Source organism: Xiphophorus maculatus, chromosome 2 (genome assembly GCF_002775205.1).
Source record: "Xiphophorus maculatus strain JP 163 A chromosome 2, X_maculatus-5.0-male, whole genome shotgun sequence".
NCBI classification, from domain to species: Eukaryota; Metazoa; Chordata; class Actinopteri; order Cyprinodontiformes; family Poeciliidae; genus Xiphophorus; species Xiphophorus maculatus.
The window spans coordinates 10,945,836-10,958,897 of NC_036444.1; the positions used below are offsets into that span (position 1 = coordinate 10,945,836).

Here is a 13,062-nt window from a genome sequence, read left to right on the forward strand (position 1 = left end):
GCAGACCTACAGTTTTTAGATGCGCCACAGGTACAAAACACTGGAATGAAATGGCTTAATTACCTCCTCCTTGTGTAGATCAGTTCTCTGAGCCCTGCTAATGACCTAATTATTCTACTCAGGTGTGGTGCAGCAGAGGCACATCTAAAAGTTGCAGGACTGCGGCCCTCGAGGACTGGAGTTTGAGACCCCTGACTTAGAGTCTTTCACAAGTCCATAATTAAATAATGACACCACTGGAAGACTAAAAACACAAACCTCAATGCATTTTATTTTTGTTTTGGACAATTAAAGAGAAAATGTGTTGTCCGTACTTTTGCAAAGACATCTGACCCAATCTAATTCAGATGAAATGGGGAGCTGTTCTGAAATGTGTAAGTTATGTAACAACCTTCTAATTGGATTCAGAGCAATACTTAGGCTACACTATTCCAACTCATGAAAATACTTTGATCAAATGCATCCAATTGTAGAGCTGCAGATTTTCTTCCAGAATTGTCCTGAACACCCTCGTCTGTTTTTTCTTTAACTATCATCCATTGCCTTGTTTCTACTGAAAAAAACTGCATCCCCTCATCACGATGATGCTACCAACACTTTTCTGTGTGAATGGTGTATTCAGGATGCCCAAAAAGTTAGATTTAATGACCACTAATGCTAATCTCTCCATTTTTAAATGATGGATTGAGTGTTAAAGAAAACTCTGAAGGCAGTTGGTTCAAAAGTGGTGCATTTAGCAGCATCTACATATGTACTTTATATTTCACTTCATGATTATGCACCAGGGTACTTTGTTTTAGTTTGTCACAATAAAACGCAATGTATTGCACTAAAGCTTGTGGTTAAAAGTTGTCAAAATTTAAATTAGTCCAAGTGATAGCAGTACTTTTGCAAGGTGTTATGAGCCTGCATTTGTGTCAGCTAAAATCAGCCCATTGTAGCTGACTTATTGTGTTTCAGCTACAATTGGGCCACTCTGACCTGAACTGTGTATAACTTGGATATCATGAATGAAAAATTCAGTTATCGTATTTTTTTCAATAGATTTAGCTAAGAACAGATTTATAGAGTTGACATCAAATTTAAAGAGTTTGTGAGTGCACAATGTGGTAACATCACAAAGAGGCTTCTGGCGAGTGAGAAACATGTGGAACAAGTCAACAAATATCCCTGATGTTATGTTCCCATGCTCCCCTTCGCACAGACTCGTCTCTGCTCCTCATTACAGCTCTGAATAGCAGCGTTAACAAGACTCGCTGACAGCATATGACAGCTTGTGATATTGAGGAAGTGTACATCAAAAACATGATTTATGTGCCGGTCTCAAGACTCCTCTATCAGGCGGCCACAGGTCCACGGCAGGGCCCTGCCCTGTCTGCGCGCCGTCTTGGAGGCCTCGTCTCTACAGGAAGGTCACCAACTCCTGTGGATGCGGGGGTCGGAGCGCGAGCCAGGGAAGGGGAAACCTACAAGCTCTAATGAGACCTCACTCTCTGTTTCTGGTCCTCATCACCCAGCGAAGTTGAAAATGTGTGCATGTGTGGGTGAGTGTATGTGTGTGAAACAGAAACTGTATATGTGGTGCACGTGTGTATGATATGTGTGGAAGTTGAGGGGGAGGGGGCGCCTCTACAGCTGCTGCATCCTCTGACAAGCGATGTGACAGTGCGTTTAGGTTTGTGCAGACAATGCGGCTAACCCAGCTCTGCTCACCACAACCTCAGCATGAGCTGCATTTCCTAAAACCTGTTCCTTGGCTCCGTTAAACTCCTGCATAATTCCCCGGCTCATTATGGCTGGATGGTGCCAAAGTCTCAAACTGCTCCCTTCGCCTAAATTCATTCTGGTGCATGAGGGTTTTTTGAGAGCTGTGTATTTTCGGGGCACAATAAACAATGTTAATATGCATACTGCGCATGGAAAATATGCTGCTGTTTGACAGCTGTGATAGAAAATAAGGAAGTTCAGAGAAAAAAAAAATACACCCACATAAGTGTCCACAATGCCCAGAGGACCGCAAGAGAGAGAAGCCCTCTGGATAATGAATGACCATTGCTGTACCACAGATGCATTACTGTTTGGTGTGGTACAGAGCAGAGGCATTCTTCTCATTCTAAGAAAACGCCTTGCTGGTTCATTTCCTGTTTACTAAAACGGCCCTCTTTAGTTAGGGTCCTGAAAGGCCTGTGTTTACTGAAGTCAAACTATGCACTTTCACCACCAGTGAGTCAAAGATCTGGTCTCAACCTGCAAATTTAGGTTTCAACCTGCTCATTATGGGAATATGTTGGTCACATTGGTCGAGATGGGCAGATCTGCTCTGCTTTCACAACAAGTCTGGCCAGGCTTCAGCACACCACACCCATTGGCAAAAGCCATTTGGGGAGGTGTTGTTAGCAGTAGTTTAAGTGAGTCCCTACCAAACCATGGCAATCAAGGGTAAATCTGCTCACAAAGTTGTCCTGATCAGTTTTAGGTCCATTCTTATTTATTTTAATACTGCATACAATGATCTAAAATATGAGCTAATCGTTTAAATAGGACTTGTGAAATATTTCTCCAATCTTTATCAAGTTTCTACTTTGTTCTTGGCTGCCTTTAAACCATGTAACACAGACCTAAAAATTATTCAGTCATAAAAAGGCCCATAAAAGGAGGGAAAGAGCTTGTGTCTTTTTTAGATATCTTGGGATCTTACTAGTACTAGCACTCTACTGCTACAAAATGTAAAAAAAAATAATAATAATAATAATTTGTTTTCACTTTGTTAGAATAGTACTTTAAAAATATCAAAAATAAGATACTTTGATAAGACAGCACAGATTATTCCTAAAATGCTACCATACATACAATAAATGAGTCCATCTCCAGAGGTTATATAGTATTGGGTTGTGTCAAAAAAGCAAAGCACATTTAATATTTTCATTTATGAGTGAGTTAAGCAGAATGTATTATTGTAGGCCATGTGATTATGATGGAATGCAGATTTTATTTTACAATAACAGTTTTATAATAATTTTTTTTTTTTTTACTTTTGTAGGAAACATGTAAAACTGTTGTTCTCACATCATAAAAGTAATAGAAGTGTATTTTAAGAACTTTACAAAAGATTACATTTCTTCAATACATTCCACGTATTTTTCAAAAACTCAGTCACTTAATTTGTTGGAGTGCGGAAAATAAAGTTCATCAAGTTTAAATAGAAGTTTTCTATGTAGAGAGTGGTTATTGAGCCTTACTGTTAAAAATTACAGTTGCATTGGGTCTAAAAAAAATTGTAGGTTTAAGTCATTAATTTTGCTTATAAGTTGAAAGTGTTTCTAAAAGGGGATTTACTCATCTGGAGTGGATCTGAGATTTTGAGCTTATAGATTTCAATTTATGTACCTTTGAAAATAAGTTTAAGAATATCAATAGTAGATGATCAATTAAATATGCATCTCTCTTGTCAAGTTCTGTTTCCCAAAGATACAGTCACATTAGTCAGCTGATTGAAATATTTTTTTAGACCTGCAATTTCTCCAGCTTCAAAATGTCCAGCTTTCTTTATGTATAAGGACGTTCCACATAGGCTGTCATGTTTTAGGACACAAACTGCAACTTTTCACTAAAATCTTCTCATTGCTTAATCAGAACTTCATGTGTTCAACAGAATCAACTAATGTTTTGATATCCTTGAAATGCATGCCGCTCCTTCTCACCCAGCCTGACATTTTCCACAACTTCTAGTAAACGGATCACTGAGTAAGCACATGGCCAAGCAGGTGTACATCTTCCAAACACCTGTCAAGACCTCGCTCCACATGCTTGGCCAATCACTGGCAACCCTGCAGAGACATGACCAAAGCAGGGGGCAGCCCTAAAGCCCACCCTAACACAGAGCAGGGCTGTTCTCACACGTCAGAGCTGTTTGCTGCTCCAGACCTCCGTTCCCTTGTTTTCACATTATGAAAGCAGCTTTCAAATAGCTTTTACATGTTGAATTTCGCTGTGGGGATTGCACTTTGTAAAGTATATTCAGCTATACACAAATAGAGCTCTGACGAGGATTTTTAAACAGCATGTCCAGGAAGAATATGCATGTGTAAGAAGGAAGAGACACAAATACAAGGAAACGCGGGTCATCAGTTCATAAGGCCCTAAAAGACTCACAAAGATGGGTAAGAACAAGGACAGTTGGTATTTTCTCAGAGCAGCATAAATGGGCTACGAAATTTGTTTTTTCCATTAATAAATAAAAGCTACACTTCATGCTTCTGTCTATTAGTGCATCAGTGCAGGTCCATCAGTTTGCTTATACTCATACTTCAGTCTTCCTTAAAAAATATTTTCCATCGCACAAGGCCTTGAAGTTCTCTCATCCAAAAGAAAACATCTTTCTCTCATCTTGGTCTGAGCTCTGGTTATTAACCTTGCTGTTGCCATGGGAAACATTCGGCACAGTAATTGCCTCCTCAGGTTTTCAGTTTGGACTCAGGACAGAAGGCTTTAGAGCAGCGTTTGGTAACCTTGGATGCCACTTTGATTTAATTTTAAGATAGACTATTACCTTTCTACAGTAAAATGAGCAATTCACAGTCCATATATAAGTAATTTAGGGTCACAGCACACGATTTGCATCCCAGTGATAAACTTTGAATCTTTTTTTCTTTGCAATTAGTCACATTTTTACATCATACTTCACAAATTTGGTTAATTTGGAAGAGTGACAAGAAGAACACCAGAAGGAGTAGAGGTAGACATTCCCCATAAATGATGTAGGAGACATGGCAAACAAAAGAAGGTGACCTGGTGATATTAAATCAAAACTACATTTCTTTGCCTACATGTAAAAATTGAAAAATTGAAAAACTGATACTGCACATCACCCTGAACACATTGTCCCCAAGATGAAACATGGTGGTCGCAGCATCATGCTTTTATTCTGAAAGGACACAAAGGCTATTTGTAGCAAGAGGAATACTTAGCTAAAGGAATACAGCTAAGTACAGGAAAATCCTGTCTGAAGGAGGTTTACAAGACAATAACTGATCTGACATCAATATCTGTAATGGTCCCGATATTGAAAAAAAATCTAGATTGAAATCTAGATCTCACCAAAACTATAAGGCTGCATTTAATTTTGTAGAATAACAAATGTCGCTATTCCTTTCAGTTCACAATTATGTTCTACTTTGTGTGTAGTCTGTTCCACAAAATCCCAATAACAGATCGCAGCTTTGTTATAAGTTCAGTCCCTACTTCTGCGTGGCACTGCACTTAAGCTGACCTGTGACTGGTACACCACAGTACAGATACAAACCCACTTCTTTTCAAAGCAACCTGTAGTAATAAAGTGGTGCACATCATGAATATTTAATTCATGCAATGTTTGTTCCTGCCTACCCTTAAGTACACAGAAGCTATATTTTAACCAGTTATGCAGCGGCCAGCCCCCGCCTCATTTTCCCCTGCCCTCTTTGCGCTGCAGAGCCGTGAATTAGCCCTTGTGCCTGCGTCCGCACCATGCAAGGTAGCGTGTTAATCCTTATGACATCACTATTGTGTCCGGGCTGTTCCATATAATGTGCTTATCAAAGGGCTTCTTTGAGTGTGAACGCACTGGGAAATCATCACAGGGAGGTGGCTGATAGGAAAGCTTTTATCTGCTGAGAAATATTTTTTCTCTTACATAATATCTTAAGAGACTTTCACCACCATCATGTTCTCTTTCCCCTGCGGTGATGCAGTCCCCACTTAAGGGGAATAAAAGCCTCTTTGGTTTGGTTTCTATGCACAGTACGGCATGGTCCAGCACTAGGTTGCTGTAATGAAGAAGTCCTCCTTTCTCCCTCCATTCCCCACTACATGCTGTGAGATGAGAGCAGAGGCCTATAAGACAAGGAGACTGCTGTAATTCCCAGACATATCTTGTTTAATCTCATGACCATTCCACATTACAGAGCGGACTGATACCAGGATATGAGGCTGGCTTCATATCCTTCCTTTAGCACACTCCATTGTCTAGTTACTCAGAGGACAGGAAGCAGCACGAACAGAAGGAGGAGGAAGAGGGGGAGGAGGGAGGCCCTTAACTTGACTGTCTGCTTTACATGTTGATGCTGTTCTCTCCAAGCTCTCAGTAAAATTTGCCCTAATTTTGTTAAAAGTTCAGTGATTATAAAGATGAGATGATTTCCAGAAAGCAGAGAAAAGATGGAAAGGACATATTCCTTCCACTTTTTTAAAATCATGTACTACTTAAAATGACAAAAATAAATAAATAAAAAACAGTGCCAAGCAAAGGTTAATGCGTCATCTGGCTGACTTAAGAACATGTTAACATTATGTGCAAAACAGTTTTTCATTTTAGCGATGTTTTTACAGATGCACTAAAAGTTCAGGTCGTGATCAGAATCAGACAATTTTCAGGTTGATCGACCCTGACTGACACACAAAACCAATTCATCTTTTTCTGCTCAGTCATCTCACCACACACAAAGTGCTATCAGGTCATAGTAACAACACTCTTTGGTAAGGAAGATGTTACTGTGGGAGGAAAACTGAAAATGATCCAGTATCAGTTTTAGTGAGGTATTTGAGAATGGAGCTAGAGATGTAAGAATTTCTAAGATATGTGTGAGAATTATTCAGGCTGTTAAAGAGCAATCCTTTCTGCAGACAAAAGGAAGACTGACTGTAGCATAGCAAAGTTGGTCTATTATTCTTTTGAGCTTTCAACCTTAATTTGTAATATAATGTGCTGGACTTGGAAAAAGTTGGCACCCCACGGAAATGTCCAAAGGTCAAGTTCTGATCTCAGGTTTACAAAAACCTGAGAACCTGAGATCAGAACTTTCCCACAAAATTCTGTTTGGCTCAACTACAAATGTTTTATGTATACATGGAAGATTTTTTCATTAGTTGCTAAAGACTATCTGCATCTAGAAATGTCACTGTTAAATGGTGTCTTATATTAGACATATGTTGTGATTTCACAAAATATGTGAAAACTTCTTTGCATGAGTGAAGTTATCAAAATAGCCTTAGCTGGTAGACCAGAGAGAGGAAAATGTCAAATCAAATTATAAAATTAAAACAAAGAAAAAGCAAGTAGTAAAAATGAAAACACATAAAATCTTCACTGTTCAAAATGAAAACTGAATACATCTAAAACTGATACATGTTGATGTGTAGCTTGTTGAAACTCTCCACTCTCTACCTCCCCATCTTTCTTACTCTCTGGTCATTGAATGGATCATTAGCTGTCAGGGCCATTGAAACCATACCCTCCAACCCTGAACTCTCATTCCTGCTGGCCTCTAAAATATTCATAAGGACAATTAGAAGTTCCGATAAGACGAGTGCGGAGGGCCGGGGTTGGGGGAGTGCGCGGCAGAGAGGGCAGGATGTGCCAGCAGGACGTCTGTTCTGCAACACTCTATACCCTGACCACAGACCTGTCCTCATCAATCTGAGACACAGCAGCCACCCTCTTTGCCCCCAGTCAGGCCGTGCAGCCAGGAGAGGATGGCATGGTTCCAACAACCCCCCCCAACCTGAACACCCCTATCCCACCAGGCTTTGCTCCATCATCGCCTTTGGGCAGGAGGGACTGGCCACGCAGCTTGAACGGTAGGAGGAGGGGGGCACAAGGGCAATCTGACTGCTGTTCGAGCTAACACACATAGGCTGTTGTGCACAAAAGAAAGAACTTGATTCAGCCACACAGCAAGGTCACTGAGCATAGACGGAGGACTCATGGTTTGTGGTTCAAATATTTGTTAGCCTAACTTGCATCTCTTTTGGTTCCAAATAGATCAAACTGAATTAGACTGGTGACCTATTTCATGTGGTTCGTGCCACAGATGAGCACGGAATTAAAATAAATTATTGTTAGATGCAATGGGACACACTTCAAAACTTTAAATTCAGATTAATTATTACAATTTCTCTCAGACAAGAATAGAAAACAGCATTTGAAATATTTAGTTCTGCTTTTCTGCTGTTAGCAGACATTTTTTTAATTATAATTATATTAGAACCAAAGACTACATTGTGCTGGTTTTACAAAGGGTTTCACTATTATGTTAAAAATAAGACAAAATTCTTATGGAATTATTATTATAAGCCATGTTTAGCTCTTAAAGCAGCAGCTAGCATGATTAGTGCTGTTAGCATGGCTGGCAAGACTGAAAAGGTCATTATGTTTACTCCCAAGAGAGTGTAGAATATTTACGCAGTAGGCCACTTATGTATCTTTCAAAAACAAAAGAAAGTTTTGGTTTTAGATAATTTTCCATCCCCGTCTTCTAAACATTTTCATGCTTCATCATTTTGTCATCAAGAACACGTTGGGTTGATGGTGAAGAGTTTTAAAGAACACAATATGGTTTTTGCTGGTGTTTTAGATCTATATTTTGAGATTGACTGTTGTTATTTAGGAAAACAATTATACAAGTAATTTCTGTTCCGGAAAACAAATGGCTTAAAACAACGTACATTGTTCGTGGCCTGTGCTGTTGAGTCTCTTTTCATTGTAAGCTCTTTGAAAGACCCTCAGTCTGAAATGAGACATACGCGATGTAGCTGAGAGGGTAGGAAAAAAAAGGCTCTGACGTCAATGAAGCATGACATGTGCCAAGCAAAAATCTCTTAGCAGTAACCTGGTAACAAGCAACATTCACACACACACACACACACACACACACACACACACACACACACACACCCGCAGACACAAACACACACAGACAGAGCGGGAACATAATAAAACAATGAGATGCAGCACATGATGGGTTTCAAACTGCACACAAAGAAGGCCCGGTAATAGAGTTTGGCCATTCAACAAGTTAAAGAGGACAGGAAAAACAGGAAATCATATTTACTCTTCAGTAAACTAAAAAAATGAAACAAAATAAACTTAAGCTCCTTATATTAGATAACAAATTTTACAGTAGTATGCAGTACTATGATTTAACTAAACAAAATTTCAACCAAATGTTTCATTACACTCACATGGAAGCTGGGTGACCCTTTTTTCCTCTAAAGACCCAGAGGAAAACGAGTCCTTGTCCTATTAAAAGGGGCACTTTGAAACCCAGCGTGTTGCTCACAATGGAACAATTAACTCTGCCCGCATTGGAGAAGATTTTTCTAAAAACTCTCAGCAGACAACTTCAAAAAAGATATCAGCTTGAAGATGTAAGGTTCTAGGCTGAGGGGAGAGAGTTAAATGTAGCATTGACACCACTGTGTTTCTCCATGCAAACTAACATAACCACAAGTTATATGTAACTAATAGAAAGGCCGTCAAGAAAAGCTCCTGATTCTATTTGCCTACAATGTTTGTGGTCTATTTTTAGCCTGTCTAGTACAAAATTCCAAAAATACACACCACTGCTGTTTGAACAGAAAGTATTTGTTTTAACTTGTAACATAGCCTAATTCCAGAACTGACCTGAACTGAAACACTGACCTATGGGTAAAATGTCTTGTCTCAAGTACACTGATCACTGAGGTCACACAATAAACAGGAAGTGGCTCATTTTTACAACACTCAGCCCAGAGGAAGATGTGGTAAAAGGATCACAGAAACATTGACAGCTGTATGTTGCTGCATTAAAAACAAATCCTCTCAAGATAAAAAAAAAACAAAAAAAAAACAGCTTAACAGATTTTGAATTTATATTCCAACAAGTGAACAACTCCATTGCAATAACATGGCACAGCAGAAAATATGATTCTAGTTCAAAGGATCTGGAGGACTGAATCCGCCAGATTGTTTAGAAACACTTTTAAAAGTAAAAAGTACAGATGAAACAGTGACTGATTTTAATGTTTACAGTGATAGAATTCAGCCTGTGTTGTCGATTTAAAATGAAACAACAATTAAAACTGTACTTGAGCCTTTTGATTGTTCATCAACTGTATTGTCTCAGATGTGTAACCCCAGACACAAGCAGAAAGCACTGAAAGTAAAGCAGCTGTTTTAACCTCCAAAAAGCACATGTTAACCGTAGCTGTACAAAAGTCTTCTCTAACTGTCCAAACAATGTCTCTTTTAAGATTTTATTGTCCCTATAATTTGTCTAGCAGCTACTGTTGGACTTACTTGTAGACGAATGCTCGCAGTTTTTGGGATGGCCTGGTTGGCCTGTTCAACGTGTTACCAAATAAATATTTTGGACTTTGTTCATACATTTTAGGACAGCTAAAATAATTGTATATAATTGTAACTAAAACATACGCTTTAAAATGGGGACCATAATCCACTCTAGTTCTCTCTCCACCCAACAAAAGTTTGAAATACTTGTTGTGTGTTTGTTCATTTCTCTGTGACACCGATTAATAAAATACCATTAACAAATTTGCTACCTTTGTTAATAACTGCTTGTAAAACTCTCAAAATGAGCTAGATGCCTTTTGCACCAGAAGTGATACTCCGCACACAGAAAGCAAACATAAATGCATCCTGCATTTATGTTTCGGATTCAGTCGTTTGTGAACATCTCGTAAATGTCCTGCATCTTTTGCACAAATCTCATATGTTAGGCTTGTGCTTATTTCAATGGCATTACAATCACTGCTTTAAAACAAACAGAAATGTTGCAAATCTAAGCTTATTACTAAAAATAATTCCATAACATCACATTCCTAATTGTGAGCTGTTCAAATACCAGTTAAAAAGTAATATGATGACCTGGGATAAACGCAACTTTTTAATGATTAAACATTTCACACATTTCAATGCTTAAATTTAATTACAACATCTCATGTTTTAGTTTTGCACACTGCTTTAGCTATGTGGTGTTAGTGTTTTTCTTTACTTTTATACTGCATGTATTTTTTAATCCTAGTCTACTGTCTGGACTATGTAACTATGAATGATAAGACCAGTAGAGGACTGGATGTCTGGATGTCACCCAAAAGTCAAGAGACTAACTAAATCACTTGAAATCAACTATTAGGTGTTACTTTTACCTAACATTTCAGTCACTGTCCAAACTGTTTAAATCATGTAGCTAACATAAGATTAAGCCAGAGTGTTTGACCAGTAAAATAAAAGTTTCTATACATATTATTTGTTTAATATGAATTTTATCTAGGTTAACAATACATATACCATATAGATATATCACATATCAAAGAATATTAATATATTTGAATTGCATTATGTTTACAATCAAACTTTATATAAGGCCAGTAACTTGTGGAGGATTGTGATTGTATGTAAAAATAAATTTAATATAAGTCCAATAAGTCAGAGAAGCGGAAAGTACACATATATTCTCAGTAATATTAAAAACGGGTAGCTAGACATTTTCACATATATTGAAAGCCTCAGAAAATCAACATCAACCTAATAAATCTATGTCAACAGTGGTGACATTTGATTTAGCTTAAAGTAGAAATCTCGTCTCTGCTGCGGAGAGCTCTACTCTGAAACATAGACAGCAACGGTGACTTTACACTCAGGTGAATGAGGGAAGAAGAGTAAATCCTGTGAAGGTGAAAGTTTTAAAGAGACCTGACATTATATCCATTTAACCTACTGCTCTAATTCATCCAAAATGAAGAACACTCACAAGTTTATTTCTTCTTTTAAATGAGATGAAAAGGAAAAAAAAAATACTGGGCTCTGCTGTTCACAGCCTATGGAAACCTATCAGAAAATCATGGACAATTTTACTAAATATGTGTAAAGAATTGGAGTGCTGAAGTTTTGGCCTGCCATAATAGTTGTAGATAGTGCATGCTTTGTACTTCAGAATATTGTAAATAAATTGAGTTTGAACAATGCAAAACAAGAAGGAATTGATTGAATTACAAGAAGAGCAAAACAGCAAAAAGACTTGAAATCCTGAAAATAAACAAAGTATTTAAACTATAACTGGATTTAGCTACATTCTATCATTTTGATGAATACAAATCTAAATAAAAACAAGTTACAGATCACATTATTATAAATAATAATCAACATCTTATATTGCTTTATGAACAGTGGGGTTATGTCATTTTGTGTTAAATAAATGTGTTTTAACTTTTTCGTAACTATTTTTGTGTAAACGTTACTTTGAAGAGATTGCATTTTCATTTATCATCTTATACTGGCCCATACCTTACATTTTGTGTAACAATGGCATATTTAAATTCTCAAAAAAGTTGTCAAGATATAATCTGCCCCATCTACTTGGAGTGATCTCATGAGTGTGCTATAATATGCAAGGATTGTTAGTCACTGTTCAACAGCACAAATAAACTGCACCAGACAGACTTCAGAGTTGACTGAGTGCTGATCTATTAAATATTTGCAAGGCTGGAGCTCTTTTTCTCTTATAAATATTTGATCAGAAATTCTGCTGATGACAGGAGGGAATAAATTAAAAAGCAAACAGTGTATTTGTTTGTGCAAACAAGGCGGGGGATGCCAAAACACAAGACGTATTAGGTAATATCACAATTGCTCAGCTGCAGTTTGAGCCCTCTGATTTCAGATCAGCTCAAAAAAAAACAATGCGAGGAGAATTTATGATAAAAAAAATAAGAATAAAAGCATGTAGAGCTTTGCTGAATTCTGTTGGGATACATATCTGTCTATTAAACAGAGATAAAAATCTGATTTATTAAGCGCATGTTTTGGAGTTTTTCTTTCCTTATGCTCCCTCATCTCTTTTCCCAACCCCCACACCTCACCCATTCCCCAGCCTCCACTTCTAGTGAGCCACTGGCATGAGGATAATTGATCAATCACACTAATTGAAGAGTCTGGACAGCTAGACCACCATAGCAGATGTGCCAATTTGCATTCATTAAGACAGAAATGAGCCTTAATCACAGCTCAGTCTTTGATTGACGAACATAAATATCTCCTGTCTAAAACTCATGGTGCCTATTGAGCCCTAAGATTTCAAACAGATTCCTCCCATCACTGATATTAATGTTTACTTTTTCTTTGAACTGCATGTCTCATTTAAGGCATTGATTGTTCTCCACATCATCTGACAAATATCACACAGATGATGGAAAACAGTTTGACTCAGATGACATTCAACAACAGTCTGCATTTGCATAAGTTATTAA

General features: G+C 37.9%; 1 protein-coding gene across 13 annotated transcripts in view; it reads right to left on the reverse strand.

Annotated features, from left to right (window-relative positions):
- Window positions 1–13,062, reverse strand: part of mef2a (myocyte enhancer factor 2A) — a 75,315-nt gene that overhangs the window by 20,578 nt on the left and 41,675 nt on the right. The window lies entirely within an intron of this gene.